Source organism: Diceros bicornis, chromosome 10, assembly GCF_020826845.1.
Source record: "Diceros bicornis minor isolate mBicDic1 chromosome 10, mDicBic1.mat.cur, whole genome shotgun sequence".
Lineage (NCBI taxonomy): Eukaryota > Metazoa > Chordata > Mammalia > Perissodactyla > Rhinocerotidae > Diceros > Diceros bicornis.
This window is the reverse complement of record NC_080749.1, coordinates 24,114,568-24,122,970: the sequence shown is the minus strand read 5'-3', so window position 1 is coordinate 24,122,970 and position 8,403 is coordinate 24,114,568.

Below are 8,403 nucleotides of genomic sequence, written 5' to 3'. Positions count from 1 at the left end.
GGAGAGACCAAGAAAGAGGCAGACCACTCCAGATTGGTAGGTGGCAGTTTCAATAAGCAAGGGAACTTACATACGATCTTGCCTTGGGTGGCCACAAGTTGAATAGATCTCTGCACATGCCTGCCAGAATCTTAAATGCTTGTGTAGAAGCCTTAACTGGGTTCAGTCACATATTCAGTCCGGATGGTCTCAACAACACATTACTCTCTCCAGGCGACTCTCTTTTATTTCAATTATTTTATTAAGATCACAATGGTTTATAACATTGTGTAATTTCAGGTGTACATTATTACTTATCAATTTATGTATAGACTAATTCTTAATAGTCTAATTTTTATCGGTCACAGTACATGTGTGAAATGACACTTATTGTGGGGATGGTGGGCAGAACATGCATTCCAAGGACAGGGGAGAGGGTGAAGAGCCTCTGATTGCCCGGGTCCAGCTCACAGGTCAACCAATGGTCACATTGTCTTAATGACCTCCTCCAACAACAATGGAGCAAATCCAGTGAATAACTAGAGAAAAATAGTCCTAGGAAGCAAGAATAATGAGGGTCAAGCTTGGAGATAGTAGCAAGTTTGGGATGCACAAGGAAGAGGAAGAAGCCAGAGTGAGCAAAGGGAGAGTGGTAGGAGCTGAAATGAGACAGATGGACAGGGGCAGCCCAAGTGGGGCTTTGGATGCCATGCAAGAAGTTTGGATTTTTTCTAGGTGCATAATTAGAAATCATTGGTGGCTGTGGAGCAGGGGATTGGGGGGGGTGGTATGATCTAATATTTGTTTTTAAAATATTTTTCCATCTACTCTATGGGAAACAGACTACATCCCAGAAAGAATGGAAGAAGAGGCACCGGTTAGGATGCTATTACAGTAGCCCTGGAAGGAGATGATGGTGCATCAGAATAGAGTGATAGTGGAAGTAGCAAAATTTAGATTATGACTTCAATTTCTCAGGACCTGAGAGAGCTGACAGAATCATTATGCTTGAAAAATTGCTATACAGATGATCTCAACACAGGGCTTTATATTCCATCAATTACTTTGCTGCTTTGAAGAAACATCTACACTAGTACTAGGTTCCCCAAACTTGCCTGATGATAAGATTCACTAGGGACTTGTTAAGTACACTGTCTGGACCATTCCCTAGAGTTTCTGACTCTGTAACCTTGGTGGATTCCAGAAATCTGCTAAGCAAGTTATATAGGAGATCTTAACAAGAGGCAAGTTGGGGAACACAGGCTTAATAACTGAATTTCTTCATTCTCCACATCAATATAGATAACTTCACCAGCTCCCAGTGAAAAATTTAGTCCTCATGACTAAGAGTATTGAAGATATTGCCAAAGACTTTTCTTCCAAATCTGAGTGCAGTTCAGAATCGTATAAAGGCCTTGATAAAAATGCTTTTTGATCAATAGACCAGAGGTGGGCATGTAGTCTCACTTCTCCTATGTATTTCTTCTATTTCCTCTTGTTACTGTACTGGTTCAGATTTTTATTATTTAGACTTATTTTCATTTTTTTAAAGTCTGTCAGGGATTCTGTTGTTAGCTCAATCTTCACAGTACCCTGTATTGAAAATGCTAATCCCCTGCTTAGAAACTTTCCCTGGATCACATTTTCTACAAATCTCCGAAACTTTGGCATGATGTTCATTCAACAAACCCTTTTATGACTGGGTTCCTGCATAACTTTGTAGTCATCTCTTTTCCTATTTCCTTAAGAATCTCCCTGTTCTGAACTTTTGCCTGTAGCAACAAGGACTTCACATTTTCTGTTGTTTGCTCACATCATTCTTTCCTTCTTTCTAGAATTCTGCCTATGAAAGTTTCACCCCACCTTCAAAGCCAAGTATGGCCCACTGTACTCCATTAACCATCTCTGAACATGTCAGCCTGAAGTGATTTCTCCTTTCCTTCAACGCCTGTGGAATGACTGTCTGGGCCCCTTCTATGTTTTATAAGGCCCCATATTGTAGCCTTGTACTTAATTTACATTGCTGAGTGATGACAAATATATTTTTTTCAGGAGGGTCTAATATCTAATATATATTTATTTGTATCACCCAATTTGCTTTACATAGATCAGGCATTTGTTAAGTTCTCTGTGGTATTATCAGAAATCAGGAGTTATATAAAGTGAAAACCTAGAATCTTCCAGTAGCTCCCCATCATATATTGGCTATACCTGGCCTTCTTAAGAAAAATAAGGTGTATCAGGACTTGGATCCTGCCTATCTCTCCAGTCTGATCTCTTTTCATTTGTCTCAGAGAGAAGTCAAGACGGCAGCATAAGCAGACTCTGAACTCACCTCTTCCCGCAGACACAGCCAATTTACAACTACTCTTGGAAAAATTGCACCTGAGAGAGAGCTGAAAACTGAATAAGAGGAACCCCTGCAACAAATGACAATCCTAATTGAGGTGGAAAAGGCAGAAATTCCCTTCTGGAGAGGAAAAAACGCCACCTTCACAAGCCACAGCAATTCACAGCCACCCAGGAGCAGCCCAAAGGTATGCAACCCTCCCTGGAGGACCGGGGCCCTGAGGTAGGGAGACCTCTGCTATAGGCATTTTTTGGACCCAGCACAACCGAAACGAGTGGCATAATATCTGACTTTGCTTTCCACGAACAACATTCGGGAGAACCCCCAGAAAAGCTGGTTCACAAAGAAATTAAAGCCAGCTCTTAAAGGGACCATGCACAAATTCACCCATCTCAGAAAGCAACCTAAAATCACCAGAAAGAAAGGTACACAGTCTTTTGGTGAAAAGAGACTCACCTGATAGGCTCTGACTGCATCTCAGTGAGAGGTGACACACCTCCAGGGACTGGGACATTGGTGGTGGCCATTGTTGTGGCCTGGTGTGGGCATGGTGACACAGATGCTGTCAGACACCATTGGAGTTCTCCTTGGGGCCTGCTAGCCCAGCGTCTGCCCCATCCACTAGAACACCAATTTAATCCAGCTCAGCCAGGGCACACAGCCCACCCTAGGGACCCACTCCACCCAACAACAAGCCTGCGGGCAACTTGTGGACCTGCATAGACTGGTGACTGGATCTCCACAGCCTGGCCAGTGGCTCCACCTCTGTGGGGCAGCATGTGTGTAAGGAGCGGGTGGAGAGTGTGGGGCTCTCGCCTTGGAGCGACTGGGTCCACTTAAGAGGGTCGGGGTGCGCATGTGGGCCAAGACTGTGTTGACTGTCTGTGTGGCCCCGTGCATGGCAGGACTTGGCAGCTGCTGAAGACTTATGCTTCTCAAAGACCTGCATAGCAGATTGGCCCTACCTTCCAAAGCCTGAAACAATAGGGTGTTCCCATGCCTGAGGCCAGCACCACCCAGCTGCAATCCTCAGAGAGCTGATAAGAGCCTTATAGGCCAGAAGCTTGCAGCAATTGTAAGCCCCTGAGCCTAACAACCAGCCAGGCTGGGGGCCTACTCACTTAACAGAAAAACTGCAACATGAATGTGCTACTAGACCTTGCAGCCAACTGTGCTGGGGCTCCCCACACCTGATAAAGAGACTGAAGGGCCACAACAACTACATGCAGCTGAGCATTACAGCCAGCTGGATGGGGGACAGCTCAGCCTCCCTGGGCACCTACAGGAACAGTAACCCTGCCCCAACAGAAGGACACATGTAGCCCACGCAGGGGTCACCCCTGGAGCATTTGGAACTGGTGATGAGAGGGAAGCACACTGCAAGGCCTCATGAGGCATCAGTTATATAAGGTCAACTCTCCAAGATCGGGAGACATAGCTGACCTACCTAATAATTAGACACAAGCACAGAGAAAGAGGCAAAATGAGGAGGCAAAAGAATACGTTCCAAGTAAGGGAACAGGACAAAACGCCAGAAAAGAAACTAAATGAAACAGAAATGAGCAACCTACCTGACAGAGAGTTCAAACAAAGAGTGTTAAGGATGCTCACTGATCTTGGGAAAAGAATGGATGAACTCAGTGAGAACATCAACAAAGAAATGGAAGATATAAAAAAGAACCAATCAGAAATGAAGAATACAATACTGGAAATGAAAAGTTCACTAGAGGGACTCAAAAGCAGAGTAGAAGATACAGAAGAATGGATCAGTGAGCTGGAGGAAAGACTCGAAGAAATCACCCAAGCTGAATAGATAAAAGAAAAAAGAATTAAAAAGAGTGAGGACAGTCTAAGGGATCTCTGGGACAACATCAAGCATACTAACATCTGTGTTAAAGATGTCCCAGAAGGAGAGGAACAAGACAAAGGGGCAGAGAATCTATTTCAAGAAATAATAGATGAAAACTTCCCTAACCTAAGGAAGGAAACAGACATCCAGGTACAGGAAGCACAGAGAACACCAAACAAGATAAACCAAAAGAGGCCCACACCAAGACACATCATAATTAAAATGTCTAGAATTAAAGCTAAAGAGAGAATCCTAAAAGCCGCAAGAGAAAGACAAGTTACATACAAAGGAAACCCCATATGGCTATCAGCTGACTTCTCAGCAGAAACCTTACAGGCTAGAAGAGAGTGGCATGATATATTTAAAGCGCTAAAAGGAAAAAACCTACAGCCAAGAATACTCTACCCAGCAAGGTTATCATTCAAAATGGAAAGAGAGAGAAAATGTTTCTCAGACAAGCAAAAATTAAAGGAGTTTGTCACCAAGAAACCAGTTCTACAAGAAATGCTAAAGGGACTATCTAAGAGGGAAAGAGAAGACCACAAATAGGAAAAATTATCTACTTACATGATAAGAGGGTAACAGATACAAATGCACAGAAAAGAGGTTAGATATGATGTTCAAAACATAAAATGTGGGAGGAGAGGAGTTGAAGAGTAGAGCTTTCAGATAGAGGTCAAACTAAAGAGACTATCAACTTAATATAGATTACTATATACCTAGGTTACTGTATATGAATCCCATGGTAATCACAAACCAGAAACCCATAATAAATACACAAAAAACTAAGAGAAAGGAACCCAAACATAATGCTAAAGAAAGCCATCAAATCACAAGGGAAGAGAACAAGTGAAGAAGAAAGGAACAAAGAACTACTAAAACACCAAGAAAAAAAAAAGTTAAAAAATGGCAGTAAGTACATACTTATCAATAGCCACTTTAAACTTCAATGGACTAAATGTTCCAATTAAAATGCATAGGGTGGCTGGAGTAGCCATACTCATATCAGACAAAATAGACTTTAAAACAAAAACTATAACAAGAGACAAAGAAGGGCACTACATAATGATCAAGGGAATAATCCAACAAGAGGATATAACACTTGTAAATATCTATGCACCCAATGTCGGATCACCTAAATATATAAAGCAATTATTAGCAGATATAAAAGGAGAAATAGACAGTAACACAATAATAGTAGGGTACTTTAACACTCCACTTACACCAATGGATAGATCATCCAAACAGAAGATCAATAAGGAAACATTGGCCTTAAACGACACACTACAACAGCTGGACCTAGTAGATATATATAGAACACTCTATCCAAAACCCGAAGAATACACATTCTTTTCAAATGCACACGGAATATTCTCCAAGATTGATCATATATTAGGCCACAAAACAAGTCTCCATATATTTAAGAAGATTGAAATAATACCAAGCATCTTTTCTGACCACAATGGTATGAAACTAGAAATCAACTACAGGAAGAAAAACAGAAAGGACACAAATATATGGAGATTAAACAAAATGCTACTGAACAACGACTGCGTCAATGAAGAAATCAAAGGGGAGACCAAAAAATGCCCAGAGACAAATGAAAATGAAAATACGACATGCCAGAACTTATGGGGTACAGCAAAAGTGGTTCTAAAAGGAAAGTTTATAGTAATGCAGGCCTATCTTAACAAACAATAAAAATCTCAAATAAACAATCTAACAGCATGCCTAAAGGAACTGGAGAAATAAGAAGAAACAAAGCCTAAAATCAGTAGAAGAAGGGAAATAATAAATATCAGAGCAGAAATAAATGAAATAGAGACTAAAAAAAATGGAAAAAATTAATAACACCAAGACCTGTTTCTTTGAAAAGATAAAGAAAATTGACAAACCTTTAGCTAGATTCACCAAGAAAAAAAGAGAGAAGGCACAAATAAGTAAAATCAGAAATGAAAGAGGAGAGGTTACAACAGACACCTCAGAAATACAAAAGATTATAAGAGAATATTATGAAAAGCTATATGCCAAAAAATTGGATAATCTAGAAGAAATAGACAAATTCTTAGAATTGTACAACATTCTGAAACTGAATCAAGAAGAAATAGAGAATTTGAATAGACCAATCACCTAGTAAGGAGAGTGAAACAGTAATCAAAAACTCCCCCAAAATAAAAGTCCAGGACCAGACGGCTTCCCTGGTGAATTCTACCAAACATTCAAAGAACACTTAATACCTATCCTTCTCAAATTCTTCCAAAAAATTAAAGAGGAGGGGAAGCTCCCTAACTCATTCTACATAGCAAACATTATCCTGATACCAAAACCAGACAAGGACAACACAAAAAAGGAAAATTACAGGCCAATACCTCTGATGAACATCGATGCAAAAATCCTCAACAAAATACTAGCAAATCACGTACAATGATTCATTAAAAAGATTATACACCATGAGCAGGTGGGATTTATTCCAGGGAAGCAGGGATGGTTCAACATTCGCAAATCAATCAACATAACACACCACATTAATAAAATGAAGAATAAAAATCACATGATCATCTCAATAGATGCAGAGAAAGCATTTGACAAGATACAGCATCCGTTTATGATGAAAACTCTGAATAAAATGGGGATAGAAGGAAAGTACCTCAACATAATAAAGGCCATATATGACAAACCCACAGCTAATGTCATCCTCAATGGTGAAAAACTGAAAGCTATCCCTCTAAGAACAGGAACCAGACAAGGATGCCCACTCTCACCACTCCTGTTTAACATAGTATTGGAAGTCCTAGCCAGAGCAATCAGGCAAGAAAAAGAAATAAAAGGGATCCAAATTGGAAAGGAAGAAGTGAAACTCTCACTATTTGCAGATGACATGATTTTATATACAGAAAACCCTAAAGAATCCACCAGAAAACTTTTAGAATTAATAAATGAATACAGTAAAGTTGCAGGATACAAAATCAACATACAAAAATCAGTCGCATTTCTATACACTGACAACAAAGCAACAGAAAGAGAAATTAAGAATACAATCCCATTTACAATTGCAACAAAAAGAATAAAATACCTAGGAATAATCTTAACCAAAGAGATGAAAGAACTGTACACTGAAAACTATAAAACATTGCTGAAAGAAATTGAAGAAGACACAAAGAAATAGAAAGATATTCCATGCTCTGGGATTGAAAGAATTAACATAGTTAAGATGTCCATGCTTCCTAAAGCAATCTATAGATTCAATGCAATCCCTGTCAAAGTTCCAACAACAATTTTCACAGAAATAGAACAGAGAATCCTAAAATTTATAGGGAACAACAAAAGACCCCGAATAGTTAAAGGAATCCTGAGAAAAAAGATCAAAGCTGGAGGTATCACACTCCCTGATTTCAAAATATACTACAAAGCTATAGTAACCAAAACAGCATGGTACTGGTACAAAAACAGACACACAGATCAAAGGAATAGAATCAAGAGCCCAAAAATAAACCCACACATCTATGGACAGCTAATCTTCGACAAAGGAGCCTAGAACGTACAGTGGAGAAAGGAAAGTCTCTTCAACAAATAGTGCTGGGAAAACTGGACAGCCACATTCAAAAAAATGAAAGTAGACCATTATCTTACACCATACACAAAAATTAGCTCAAAATGGATTAAAGATTTGAATGTAAGACCTGAATCCATGAAACTTCTAGAAGAAAACATAGGAAGTATGTTCTTTGACATTGGTATCAGCAACATATTTTCAAGGACCATGTCAGATCAGGCAAAAGAAACAATAGAAAAACTAAACAAATGAGACTACATCAAACTGAAAAGCTTCTGCACAGCGAAGAAAACCATTGACAAAACGAAAAGACAACCTAACAATTGGGAGAAGATATTTGCAAACCATATATCTGATAAGGGGTTAATCTCCAAAATATATAAATAACACATACGTCTCAACAACAAAAAAACTAACAACCCAATTAAAAAATGGGCGGGGCCGGCCCGGTGGCGCAAGCAGTTGGGTGCGCGCGCTCCGCTGCGGCGGCCCGGGGTTCGCTGGTTCGGATCCTGGGCGCGCACCGACGCACTGCTTGGTAAGCCATGCTGTGGCGGCGTCCCATATAAAGTGGAGGAAGATAGGCACAGATGTTAGCCCAGGGCCGGTCTTCCTCAGCAAAAAAAGAGGATTGGCGGATGTTAGCTCAGGGCTGATCTCCTCACAAAAAAA